Source organism: Eleutherodactylus coqui, chromosome 1, assembly GCF_035609145.1.
Source record: "Eleutherodactylus coqui strain aEleCoq1 chromosome 1, aEleCoq1.hap1, whole genome shotgun sequence".
NCBI lineage: Eukaryota > Metazoa > Chordata > Amphibia > Anura > Eleutherodactylidae > Eleutherodactylus > Eleutherodactylus coqui.
The window spans coordinates 164,147,030-164,153,354 of NC_089837.1; positions in this window are offsets into that span (position 1 = coordinate 164,147,030).

Here is a 6,325-nt window from a genome sequence, read left to right on the forward strand (position 1 = left end):
CTGCGCTCGGGGTTCCGTTTTCCTGCTCCGTACGGGGATCAGGAAAGGGGAATCCCTGCGAGCCGAACGGCTCCGTCTCAGAGTGGAACGAACAGTGACAAATGGACCCCATTGACTGTAATGGAATCCCTTTTGAGCTGAATCTGCGATGAAACTCTCGGCCGTAGGTTCCAACGCAGATATGAAACCTAAGCGAATGCCATTTACTACATCCAGTCCCAGTGATCAGGTGATCGGTGAGTGATCTTTAATAGCTGAAGCTGCTATGTCTATGCAAACCTGCTAGAGCTCAGAAATGTAAGAAGCACAGTTGTATTTTTCCTTAATTAAAATATCTTTAAGGGGGATCTGTCAGTATTATTGTATCTTGACGCCACCGGAAGCCAGGGGTTTGACAGGGCTTCCATGCAGGAACGCCCCTGTCACACCCCTAGCTCCCAATTGAATCAATTGCACCATGTCCTGGAAGCTGCACAGCAACATACAATAATAGGCATACACCCCGTCGCCGCCATGCTGCGGGTCTGAGCGCTGTGTTTGCCCCACCGGGTCTCTCAGTTGCCTTCTTCCACACCTTCAGGAGCCACATAGACGCTAGGAGTGCAGACATTTGCCCACTGCTGGCTGTCTGTGCTGCCATGCATAAGGAGCCACAGCGAGGCTAGTAATTTAACAGTGGCCCAGCTACAAGCAGCGGAGGTGCCACACTACCACCGCTGGGGAAGCAGGAGCAGCAGTAGGCCAACGGCGCTCAGCAGCACTGACATGTGGGGAGCGGCAGGTCTCTCGGATCCTCCTCCCACACCATCAGGAGCCGCACCAAGGCCAGCAGTCTGACAGCGGCCCAGCTACAAGCAGCGGAGGTGGCACACTGCAGCCGCCGAGAAAGAAGGAGCAGCAGCAGGCAGGCTGCGAAGCCTGCGAGAGGGGCCGGGACCTGGGACTGGAGATCAATACTCGGCTGCCAGCGGGGACCTTCAATCAGGGCCAGGAGCCGGGACGGGAGGCAGCACATAACAATCATAGTGGCCTGTCAGGATTTGCAGAGGAACCTTCTGTGCAGCCAATGAGGTACAGAGGGCGTCACCCCTTTGTCACTTGTCTCCACCAGGCCTTCCTGGTGGCGTCAAGATACAATAATACCGGATCTGTTACCAGACTTCCCAATAAAAAACTGTATACATTAGTAAATAAATCAAATAAATCTGTTAGATCTGATCAGGCTGATATTTAAAGGGAAATTGTCATCAGACTTCATGGGCAAAGGTGGCTAGTAGGCTTTAAGAGGCTGATGAGAAGGCAATCCGGCCATGACCTGAATAATCTCTTCATTCTGGAGAATCCTGATTTACCAGATCAGCGGGCTGGCCAGTGAGTAGTGTGCCCTGCCTGCAAAACTACTGCAACGGCACCGCACAGGTAGAGGCTAAGAGGAACCAGACCGGGCACCACAGCCACTAGGACATGTCAGGACAGGTACACGGACATTATCCTGGCTGATGTAACTACAGATTCATGAGCCGAGTTGCAAAATTTCAGCTTGGAGACTGCAGACAGTAAATCTATAAAATAACTTTTATTATGCAGGAGGCTCAGGTGCAACGGCTCAGCTCTAATAACCCTCTAAATAATGCAGTCGCCATACAAATGATACCAGATCTACACAGAGATAGTGATTCAAATGCAATTACATCCAGTGATCGCCGGTGATGTCTTCTCTGAATGGTGTCATTCCTTTTCAGTTTTCTTCTCTATCTGGGCCCAGACCACCATGACAACTCCTTACAGACATAGCTTGTTTCTGCACATACATTTCAGGCTCATAATTGTAGACAATGAAGGGCCAGCAGTGCACACACGAGCACCATGGCCCCTTCAATTAGCTGTTCGCCAGGGGTCCCAAGTGATGACCTCCACCAATCAGATATAGATGATCCTTATCTTGAGGATAGGCCATCAATATTTAATTGCTGGATAACATCTTTAAGCCAATTCTACACAAATCTACCCTTACAAAGAAGAGTGGTTTAGCTCTGTTCATAGGATAAGCATATGGGCAGGAGGTGCAGGTGTTTGTTTTATTCAAAGAGGGTTAAGGGGTGTCAAACTCATTTTCACAGAGGTTGCCTTCAAAGGGGGGTTGTTTATAAACGCTCATTCACAGGAGGCTTATTTGCACTCCATATTAGGCCGGCTGCACACGGAATTCCGTGGCGGAGCCCGTCACGGCACCCCCCAGAGACCCCAATACTTACCTGCGGATCCGGCGTCATACGTCCCGCAGGACACTTCGGCGTGACGCGCCGCAGCGTCATGTGACACGCCGGCCATGTCACATGACACGCCCACAGCGTCACATGACGCGCAGGCCGCGTCATATGACGCGGCGGCGGTAGGTGGGGAAGCGGTTTCACGCTATCTTCCGCTGTGCAGCGGAAATCCGTCCGTGGGAAGGAGGCCTTACTTGCACATTTTTATGTGTGTAATATGGACAGCTTAAACACCATTGATTTGCATTGGGGTATTTAGACATGCGTTTTTCACACATGTATTTTACACAGCATGTCCTATTTTGGTCCATTTTACGGTCCAAAATTGTCCATTGAAGTCAATAGAATCATGGAAATACGAGGTGAATATACAAGATACATATATATTTATGTATGAAGGCAGGAAAAATCTACAGGACCTTCTTGAGGTTTTTTGCACACATGAAAAATACAGAAAATTTGTGCCAAAAAAAACACAAGGTCCAAGTACGCACAGTTTCGGTCCATGAAAACTGCACATTTCATGGACCAAAAATGCATATGCCCATGTGAATGAGCCCTAAATGTAATTACTCCTTAACATGGCTATCGACCTGTATGCTCTATGATGGTGTTTCTCCCCTTCCACCTCTTCAGCACCATGCTTCCTACCTTGGAGGGTGGCTGGGATGCCCGGGTAAGGCTGTCAGAGCTGTGGCACCACCTGTGGTTTGCTGAACAGAGCGGTATGGAGGTGTAAGTCAGACCTCAGAATCTAAGATGGCACCCGCTTCCTGTGCTGCCGCGGGCCCCTCTGCCAACTGCTGAGGAAAGTGGAAATCTGGTTCTTCTGCGTCCGTACCTTGTCACGGGCCACATAGAATGACATGGCAGGCTGGATTCAGCACATAGATCTTGACTTTGACACATGCGGTTTAAGGCCTACTTCACACAGGCAGTATTCCCACAGCAGAGTTTAACCCGGTGCCCATCCTGTGACCGCTGTGTACCTGTCCGGCGTCTTCTGCGAGTGCTGCGAATGTGCCCGCCGGCACTCCATCACGCATGTGCAGTAGCTGCCGGCAGGGGGTGACGGGTATCCCGTGATACTTCCGCAATGCTCACTGCGGAAGTGCCGTGGGACGGATGACTTCCATTGACTTCAATGGAAGCCGGCCGTACGTAACCCGCACAAAAGTGCAGCATGCTTCGATTTCTTCTCCGCGAGCAGAAAAATCGCATTCGATTTTCGCTCATGGAGATGAAATTGTGTTTTGCCATTGAATGCTATGGAACTGTGTTTGCTGTGGAGTCCGGAGGCGGACACCCACAGCAGACTCCACAATGCAAATACGGCTGTGTGCAGCAATCACCAGCAATCACTTTTTGTTTTTAATTGCAGTACTCCTGCGGCGTAAATCCGCGGGCGTATCTAGCGACGCTCGTAGGCATGAGCCCAAAGGCCCATTGCCCACTGACGAAAATTCTGCAGTGGAATTTCCGCCGTTGCACGCTGTCATAGGATTGCATGCGTGCACGCAATTCTATGCAGACAACCGTGATTTTGATTGCAGAAAATACTCGCTGTAACAAAATCGCGGCATGTCCTATTTCGGTGCGAACCTCTGTGGCTCCTGACCTGTTTTTTGGCTCTGCATTATTTTCCCTCCTCGCCCTGGTGGGTTGTGAACACCAAGAAGCTATTTGGTCTTCATATGCTGCTGATGACTGCTTTGATTCACAGAAACATCACCGCTGACGCGCCGGCTCTGCTCTGCGCATGTGTGGCTGTGCGCCACCTGGCACATCGCAGAGCAGAGAGAGAAGACACCTGACAGGTAAGCGAGAAGTCAATGTAGGGGCACGGGTTGCATCCCGCTGTGAGAATCTCGCAGTCAGAATCCGACCCGGCAGTGTGCATGATGTCTAAGACATTATGTAATTTGTTCTTTAAAGAATATTTTTCAACAACGTACATGGTTACAAAGAGCGACAATCAATTTTCAAATTTTAGAACTGGTCATACAGAAATACACTCATTGTAGAAAAAAAATCAAGCACCTAGAAGTTGTTGGAATCGAACGAAACTTTCTGTGTGATTCTAACGATACAACTGATTACAATTTAAGCAAAAGGATCATTTATTGTAAAAAACTGAGCACTTGAAGGTAGGCTCTAGTACCCTATTGCACCATCTCTAGCTTGGATGCCAGATGTGATCCAGGTGGGCATTAAGGCTCTAGTACCCTGTTGTACCACCTCTAGCTTGGATGCAAGATGTAATATGGGTGGGCATGGAGGCTCTAGTACCCTGTTGTACTGCCTCTAGCTCGGATACAAGATGTGATACAGGCAGGCATGGAGGCTCTGGTACCCTATCGTACCGCCTCTAGCTCGGATACCAGATGTGAGACAGGCGGGCATGGAGGCTCTATTACCCTGTTGTACCACCTCTAGCTTGGATGCAAGATGTGATACGGGCGAGCATGAAGGCTCTAGTACCCTGTTGTACCGTCTCTAGCTTGGATACAAGATGTGATACGGGCGAGCATGGAGGCTCTAGTACCCTGTTGTACTGCTTCTAGCTTGGATGCAAGATGTGATATGGGCAACCATGGAGACATACAGGTTCCTTACAGTTTCGCTCCACATTTGCTGTAACTGAGCCTCTAGATCGTGCAAACTCATAGACTGTTGAAGTTGGTGTCCCAGATGGTCCCATACATGTTCTATTGATTATAAATCTGGCAATCGGGCAGACCACTGAAATGTGGCAACATTTTGGAGGCGTTCCTGTGACACCCTTGCTGTATGCGTCTGAGCGTTATCTTGCCTTTGCTGTGTAGTGCACACTGCCCCCCAGACCATCATACCAGCAGGGGGCAGTGTGCCGCTCTACACCAAAGGCAGGATTGGGACGCTCATCCTAGGTCTCCAGACACAAATATGGCTGTCGTCAGTGCTGAAACTAAACCTGGATTTGTCACTGAAGACAACTTGGTTCCACTACGTAGAAGTCCAGGTTCGTTGTTCATGAGGCCACAGCGAGTGAAGGCGACAATGGGTGTCAAAGGCTGTACATGTAATAGCTACCGTGAAACCGAAATGTCCTTCAGCCAAGCGCCTGGAAATGGTTCTGGCAGACACATGGGCCTGTAACAATTGTGCTTCCTGTCTCTGGATGGCGGACAATTATTGGAGCTGCTCGTGCTTGTCGGACAATCAGACAATCCTGGTGGTCCGTCAAGGGCGTCCTGAAAACGCTTGTGTGTGTGCCCTCACTAGTCACAACACCTCCTAACAATGTGGTCAGAACTGCCCAGGTAGTGACCAATTCATCAATACGACCTTCCATCTTCTCATGTTCAAATAATGCATAATGAAACTCTGTTGACTGGGCCACGTCTCTTTGATTGCATCGTAGAGGCGTCTAGTGGTCAACAGGGTCTACAGGAGCGGAATAAAGAGGTCACTGCACACAAGGAGAATCTGAGAGCCTTTTTATAGGCCAGGGGGGAAACATTTTTAGGGCCTCAGATGGCAATACCGTTCATCTAATCACCCCACAACTCTAATCATTTGTATATCTGTCTGAGATGGAACTGCATGCCGAGTTTTATAGCAAAACGACAACTGTTACAAAATGACTGGTACAGATGACCTACAACAAATGACATAAACCAAAAAGCGTTAAAAAGAACTTTTTAAGTAATTATTTAATCGGCTTGCCAAATAATAATCAGACATAACAGAGTGATGGAAGAAGAGTCCCAGACATTATGTAACATTTATCCAGTGTGAATACCTAGTCTACATATGTACTGGATGGGAAGACCATTGTCCCCTAAGTGAACTGGAGGGACATTGTCTCCTTCTAGGTACTATTTGACATCAGTCTCTGGCCCCAGAGGGATCCCAACCTAATTCCTCATCATCACTGTCCGCTCAGCCCATCCAGTCCACCATAAGGTGCTGAGCAGGAGGACATAGGGGCCGGGCACCGCGGGCGGCACAAGCCGCAGTCACATCGGGACGTCAGCAGGCCGGGCAGCGGACTACATTTCCCGTCGTCCTCT